Consider the following 8067-nt stretch of genomic DNA (forward strand, 5'->3'; position numbering starts at 1 on the left):
TCAACCTTTTTTTTTTTTACCAGGACCCATTTGTTAACATTGATGGCTAGTCCCAACCCAATAAATTGTTTAAGTAGCTAGCCTCCTGCTAGCCTGCAAAGGGAAACCCATGGTTTCCTCACATTTTTCTCCTTTAAAGGACAAAATCTGTGATTTTCTACATTTTCCCTTGATAGTTTGTGATCCTTTCATATATTCTTGTAACCCACTTTTGCAGTGCGACCCATGGGTTGAGAAACACTGGTCTAGAGGGCCCTGCAGCAGAGCAGTTACTCTCAACCAGGGTGCCTTTAAGATCCTTTCAACAATACCATGGGGTGTCACACAATGTTAGCAGTGTTCAGTGTGCAAACATGATTCACAAGATAAACCAAAATACTTCAATGGGAATCCATTATGTTAAAAATATTCTGACCTGCTGTGGTCTGAGTTCTTTGCAACAGAAGAATTGCTCTATTATTTTGTGAAAATTAAGAGGTGGCATTTTCTGCCAACTGCCATGAGTTTGAAAAGGTTGAAAATCACTGCATTAGAGATTTAAGTTTTCTGTGGACAAGGAGGTACAATTTAGAAAACCTCTGCCCCCTAATTTATTGTCTTGATCCATTGTCTTTTCATGTATTATCCCCACACAAATGAATGAATGATCCCCAACATAATTAATTAAATTAACAGAAATTTCCTTATACCTGGAAAGTTAGTACATTTTGGGACAATGATGCACATAGGGAGCTATATGCACAATATAAACTTGCCAAGGGGACCAGCAAGCAATGGGAGAGTCCCTGTTCCCCCAAGCACTACTGGGAGTAACAAGGAATAACAGCCATAAGTTGACTGAGAGTAGATTCAGGCTAGACATCAGGAGGTGCTACTTCACGGTCAGGGCGGCTAGAAGCTGGAACCAATTTCCAAGGAAGTGGTGCTCGCTCCTACCCTGGGGGGTCTTCAAAAGAAGGCTAGACAATCACCTAGCTGGGGTCATTTGACCCCAGCATTCTTTCCTGCCCATGTCAGGGGCTCAGACTTGATGATCTGCTTAGGTCCCATCTGACCCTAGCAACTATGAAACTATGAAACAACTTGAATTAATATTAATGGAAGGTGCTTTCTGCTTAGATCTGATGCATTAATGGGGAAACAGTCTTGCATGTTGCCCTTATCTATTCAGAACTCCAGTCACACACAAAGTGAGGATTTATTTCTGAGCTGTGTGTGTTTGTATACAATTATTTTACTTAGGTTCCACATGCATTCATACACACCCGCAAACAATGACTGCAGCCATTAAGCTGCTTCTGTTCAGGACAAAGCAATTATCAGGCTCTCATATTTCTTGCAGGCCTGCCTCAACACCAAAAATAAATTCATGCAAGAGTGATTAGAAAATAAGTCAATCATGACTGTTATTTAATTTAAATACACTTTAAAAATTCTTTAAAGCTGTTCAAATCTTTATTTTTTTTCCATAAAAAAATCATTTACTTCCAGTAACCATTGTAGGTTATAGCAGACTAGTCACTGAAGAAGAAGGTGACATACTTAGACCTGTATTCAAGGGTCACCATGAGGGGTCCCCTGCTCCTCTGGAAATGTATTTGCCTCCTTCCTCCCTCCATGTAAAAATAAGATATGTTCCAGTTTTCTTTTTCCTAGTTTCTTAGTTTTAGTTTCTTCAGGTGAGGAATTGTAGACCCTAAGGTAGTAGAATAATAGTCACAATTCTTGTAGCTGGTATACACTAGGAACATGTTATTGATGGTGTTTCAGCTAAGTGATGTCTGATGGCTGCAGTATGTTGCTGCTATAATAAAAGATGTGTAATCCCAGGAAGAAAGTGTCTGCAGAGGGAGCCTCTGCATAGAGGCTTGATCTATATAATGCAGCAAAATGCTGGAGTTTCTGTGGTTGGACCCCTGTACCTGCGTGAAAGTAAAGAAGAGAGGAGAGCATTCCTTTCAAAATGAGAGAGGTGAGAAAGGACCTTTTGGAGCACCTTAGGGAGTGTGAATGAGTTGACTGGAATGGGAACGCTACTAGAACCCACAGTCAATCATAGATGGATGGTACAGGGACTGTGATGCTGCTGCAGTGGAGCTCCTCGAGTGACTGGAAAGTGCGTGTGTGCAATACACACTCATTAATTGTGGAGTGTTAGGACTACTTGCAGTCCATTTTGTTTTGCTTTTCCTTTACCACCAGTAGGTTTCCTTCTGCGTAGAAATTGAGCTTCAGGGTGTTAGGGAAGTAGTCTCTGAACCTCCCTGAAAAACTTTTGTCCTTGAGAGGAAGCCACCATAACATAGCAGAAATCTGTCAAGGGGGCTGAGACACTGTCAGGTGTAAAATCCTCCTCCAGAAGACCACTTCCTTGGCCCAACAGGAAGGTAGTGAAGTAGGTAGCTGTAAGCTAAAGCAATTACCACTCAGGGGGTAGATCTGCATGAGACACTAACTGCATAGGAGCCTAATAATACTGTGAAGTAGCATGTCACAGCACAAACAGTGGTAATATGCTACTGTGCAATTTTATTAGGCTACTACATGGTAGTGTCACTAAAAAGGCATACACTGGCACTACTGTGCAGTAGCAGTGGTTACTGTGCATTAATTTAGTACTTGATTATACAAGTACTAAGCTTAATGCGCAGGAATTGGTGAGCATTAATGAATAAGTAGATGCACCTAGGATAGCTCTAGAGGATTTGAGAAGTCTAAATCCATTATCTTGAATAGGATCCAAAACTTCATTTGTTGTTCCCACATATGAGAATTTACTAATGTCATTATTCTAATATATTCCTTTACTCAATAATGTTAATGAACAATGGATTCGATAGTGATGCTTATTTTATGATGGCTTATTTTTTTCCGGTGTCATAATTTCAATTGTTGTGTTAAGCTTACAAATTGAAATGGGCATAATTTAAAATACACATTGGTAAATATTTTCCAGATTGTTTGTAATTATTATCCAGTTGGTAAATGACATGCCTCTAGAAGAGATCAATATATCATACATTTCAAGAATTTAGAATTTACTCTAAACAATTCATGAAGAATTGCTTCATTGATTAGCTGAGATTATACAAATTATTTTTTAGAATTTTTCTCCTGTAAATACAGTAACTTTCCAAAGGATATAATGTAGCTTACTAAAGGATTTTAATTGATTACAGTTGCTCATAAACAGCTTCAACAAAAGAAAGAAAAGTTCAGATTTTTTTTCTCAGAGATTTCAGCCAAGAATCTTGTTTTGAGAGATGGATCATCAATTTTGAGTAGTGCCAACAAAAGTTTCAAGATATTGCCCCTACTGTTTCAAAATTCAATAGCCACCAAGTATTTTCCCCAGTTTCAAAGTGTATATGAGCAGTGGGAGTCCCAGACTTAATATGATCTGTATGATGAGGCCAGTGGTAAATTATGAACTAGTCCAAGTTATACAAAATTTTCCAAGTTGTCCAAGCTTGTCAGCAGTCATTCCCACTAGCTCTCTAGACTTGTTGAATTTGGAATCATTTAGTTCTTTGATTGACTCACTTGAATGAGATATTGAGAAGGTAAAAGTTTAAATGGCTGCATATTAAACACCAATAATATGAAAAATTACAAAGAATTTGCAAAAAGTTATTGGTACTGCCAAGGAATATTAGAAGAGACTCTCCCATATGTTATTGCTATGTCTACAGTGGCCTTGTTATTTGGAGCATCAGCTACAGCTTTCAAAATTCCTTTTCTTGTTTGAAAAGAATGTTATCACACTAAAGGATGAGCATAACTTACGAAAGAAAGAGAAATATCATTGTCCTGTCATGTGAAAATGATTTGACTTCAGAACTGAACTCAAATGTCTTTGAAAGAATTCAGATGCCATTATTCAAGAAAACTGTAACTGCAGCTTCATAAACAATCTTTACATTATACAGCACTTTTATGTTAAGATCTATACCTTTTGTAATTCCAACTCTGAATTTTTTGAATGCTTGAATATTTATAATACTGAAAAAATGCATAAATATGACTCCTATTTTCCATAGTTCATAAAAATAAAGTTTAAAAAAAGGCTTTTGAGACTTCTCTTTTTTTCCCCTCCAAGTACATGAACTAAAGGCAAGTGTAACTGTCCATCTTGTCATGCAGTCTGTTTCTCCTCTCAGCCCTGCAGTGTTGGTGTTAAAGCTACGTGCCTTTACATCTGGAACATATGGAATATGTATATTTGTTCCCTTTCTATGAGTTTGATTTCACCTAGGAGACTAACAGATTACTAGAGTACAGATCATGAGCTATGGCTTATTAGAGTAGTCATAGACTGTAGGTTAGTCAGACACTTTGAAACCACAGCTTTAAACATGGGGTAAGTTGATGATTTTTTCATAGTTATAATTTATTTCATCTGGTTTATTGCCTGGGCTTTTTCAGGTAAGAACTTATGCAAAGGTTCTATGTAAATAGTCATGTGAACAGTGATGTTTGTATACAGGAGTGTAGGTTGTAGCCGTGTTGGGCTAAGGACATAGGCAGACAAGGTTCTTTGGGTAAATCTGATATCTTTTATTAGACCAACTAAATAGACATATCAGATATCAGACATAAAAGATATCAGATTTACCCAAGGAACCTTGTGATGCTTGTATAGCATCTTCATAACATGCTATACACCAGAGCAGTCCTGCCTAAAAATATCTTTCCTATGTATTGCTTGGAGTGTCCTCTTAGCTGCTCTTATTCCACCCCAATGCTTTACCCCATAGATTATTCCGTATTTGTAGCATTTGTAAAAATCTTGATGATTAAAATTGTTATATAAAATGTCATATTTATAAGTTCATTATATACAGAGCCACTATGTCACCAAGAGATGTGAAGATATCTAGCAGAGGACAAAAAATGGGATGCAGTAGATCTTATTTTCTCCTTCATGCCTAGTTATCCCACTCCCAATTTCCTTTCCACTACAAACAGTCTTCTTCCTCAAACTCCCTGGTCCAAGTCCCAACCTCCTCTTTTTTTTCCCTACTCCCAACTCTGTCCAGTCTCAGTCATTGTTCTTCTCTTCCTAACTCGCAGGCCCACTTCTTTCCACACAGTCACTGGTTCCCATTGATTGGTTAGAAAACAGCCTGCAACCTCAGCCGGGCCACCTGGTTTCAAAGTGACATGAGCTGCAAGGGTCAAGCTCTTGGCTGCAGGGGAGGTTGAGACCAACATATAAGCCCAGATCCTTTAGTTGGCTTTGGCTGCTCAGTTCTTCATAATGGGCATGTCTACACATGCATTACATCCAGGAGCAGTTTATTCATGAGTAAACTATTTGTGAGTAAATGCTCCTGGGCAGGCACCTGCACATTTAGGGAAGTGGAAGCAGAGTTTCTGCTAATGGCAACAAACTGCTTTTGGTTCCTGGGTCCCTGCAAATGGGCCTCTGCTGCCACCAGAGGTAACTCTAGGCCACCCCTGTGCTAGCCTAGGGGTTGGCAAGGAGTACCTGGCCAGGACACATATGTCTTCTGTTTAGGACTGGAACATTGCTCCCTGCCCCCAGGGGATGCCTGCTGCTAGGGTGGGAACAATGTCCCCCTGCCCCAGGAGCAAGGACCTCCCAGCTGCAGTTCCCTGATCATGGCAGGGGACTTAGAAAGAGCTGCAGGGGAGGGGCAGGGCCCAACCCCCCATCTCACTGGTGGGGCAGCTAGCAGTGAGCCTCTGGCTGGGCTGGGATTCTCCACCCAGCCTGGGGCTCACTTTTTTTTTTTTTTATATATATTAAAAACATTTTATTAGAAAAAGATGTCACTATGAAACACATTAAGAAAAACTACAAGTAAACAAAATGCACCTGAGGTTTCACAAAGTTAATACAAACTCACTTTTACAAAATTTCCTAACATTCACAGAAGAAATAAAATCACTTGTGAATTCCTGAAAACCCATTGAGAAATCATTTAACTTGTTTCTTATATAATTGCAAGTTCCCTCACCCACTCTTGGAGCCCCTTATCCATTTTATCAGAGGGGAAAAAACAAAAACAGGCACTATTAAACACATTGTGGAACCAGAATCCCACCTTATTACATAATATTGACATATTAAATGTCGCAATCGACCTGCTGAAGGCCCCCCCCCACCCTTGCTGGCAAATATGCTGTCCCTTAACCTATCCTATGCCTACGCGGGGCTGAAACAACCCTCTGAAGTCCAGCCCTTCCCAGGGCGTTGTATCCCCTCCTTGCGTTCTCTGCTTTCCTCCACCTCTATAGAAATACAACTCGTGCATAGCTAATTGCAGACACTCTACCGTTGAAAAGCACAAGCCCTTTAGTGCTAGCAGTGAACGCACTTTCCAAATTGCTACTTTAATACATGTGACAAGCACCCTCACACCCCATGACCCATCCGTCCCCTCTGTCAAACCATAGAGCACGTTTTCACTCGTGATCCCCGTTGCCTTCCCTGTCTCCTTCAAAAAAACCCCTGCCCTCCCCCACACCTTCTGTGCATAAAAACAACCCCACAAAACGTGCGCCACGGACTCAGGTTCGTCACAAAGTTCTCTTGGGCACTTGGGGGACCGTGTGAGTCCCCATCGATATAGTACTTGTCGCACTGGCAGGGCGTTTCTGACGGCCCTCCAGGCCAGCTCCTCGTGCTCCCCTTTCCATTCCTTCCCCACCAACCCTCTCCACACCCTGCTGACCTTGTCCGTGCTCAACTCTTCGACATCAGCCATTCTCTGCTTCCCCCTGAGGAACTTGAGGACTTTCCTGGCATCCCCCAGCCCTTCCATCCCTAACCCTGCCAAGCCTTCCCTGGCCACAAAGGATCCAAGGCGTGCGTAAGGGAGTGACATCCGCCAAGCCCACGCCCCCCGCCACCCGCTCCCAAACAGTCCCAGCCTCTGTAGGAGCCTTCCCCCCCAGAAAACGCAAAGGTTAGAAACCGGTCCCGCTGCGCCCCTCGCTTCCCTCACGACCATCTTCAGAAAGTGCACATAAACAAAAACCTCTATATTCGGGAGAGCCCATCCCCCCAAGCCCTCTTCCTTATATAACTCTGTCCTGGCCACCTTCTCTGTCTTCCCCCCCCAAAAGAAGAGGCACAAAGCCCGCTGGACCCGCCGGGCCTGTAGCCAGGACGGGGGGTACGCCATCGCCGTGTACAAGATCTTTGGCAACAGGCACTGTTTGATCACTTGCACCTTTCCCCTTGAGGATAAATGCCGGGTGCTCCACAACCCCACCGTCTGGTTGACTCTCGTCTCTAACACTTCCCAAGCCCGCTTCCCTTTTCCATGGGTATCCATCCACACGCCCAGGATTTTTAGTTCCTCCCTTTCCACCCTCAATCCAAATTTCCCCAAATCCCCCCCAGTTCCCCACCGCCAGGACTACGCTCTTGTCTGTGTTCACTCTCGCTCCAGATACCTCCCCAAACTCGGTAGCGTGCTTCACCACTCTTTCTAAGGACACCTCGTCCCTCACCACGCATGTCACGTCGTCCATGTACAGGAGGACTTTTAATTCCCCGCCCCTCGGCACTCGAACCCCGCTGATCTCCCTATCACTTCTAATTCGTTGTGCCAGCGGCTCAATGGCACAAACAAAGAGCCCCGGCGACAGCGGGCACCCTTGCCTCACCCCCGAATCCACTGGAAAGGCTTCTCCCAGGAAGCCCCTCACTAGCACCCTGCTCGTTGCCCTCCCGTAGAGCGCCCGCAGCCACCCCACAAATTCCCCCGGCATCCCCATGCCTGCCAGAACCCCAAACAGAAACTCGTGCCCGATGCTGTCGTACGCCTTTTGCAGGTCCAGACTCGCCACTATCGTGTTCCACTTCCAGTCGGTAATGTACGACAGCGTATCCCGGAGCAGCCAGTGTGCATGTGTCGTCCGCCGCCCCCCTACCACGCACATTTGTTCCCCGCCCAGCACCTGCGATAACACCTCCCCCATCCTTGTCACTAGGATCTTGGAAAATAATTTATAATCCGAATTCAGCAGGGTGATCGGTCTCCAGTTCTTAATGTCTTCCCGTCCCCCTTTCTTATAGATCAAGACCACGAC

Source organism: Crocodylus siamensis, chromosome 3 (assembly GCF_052110815.1).
Source record: "Crocodylus siamensis isolate JL-2025a chromosome 3, ASM5211081v1, whole genome shotgun sequence".
NCBI classification, from domain to species: domain Eukaryota; kingdom Metazoa; phylum Chordata; order Crocodylia; family Crocodylidae; genus Crocodylus; species Crocodylus siamensis.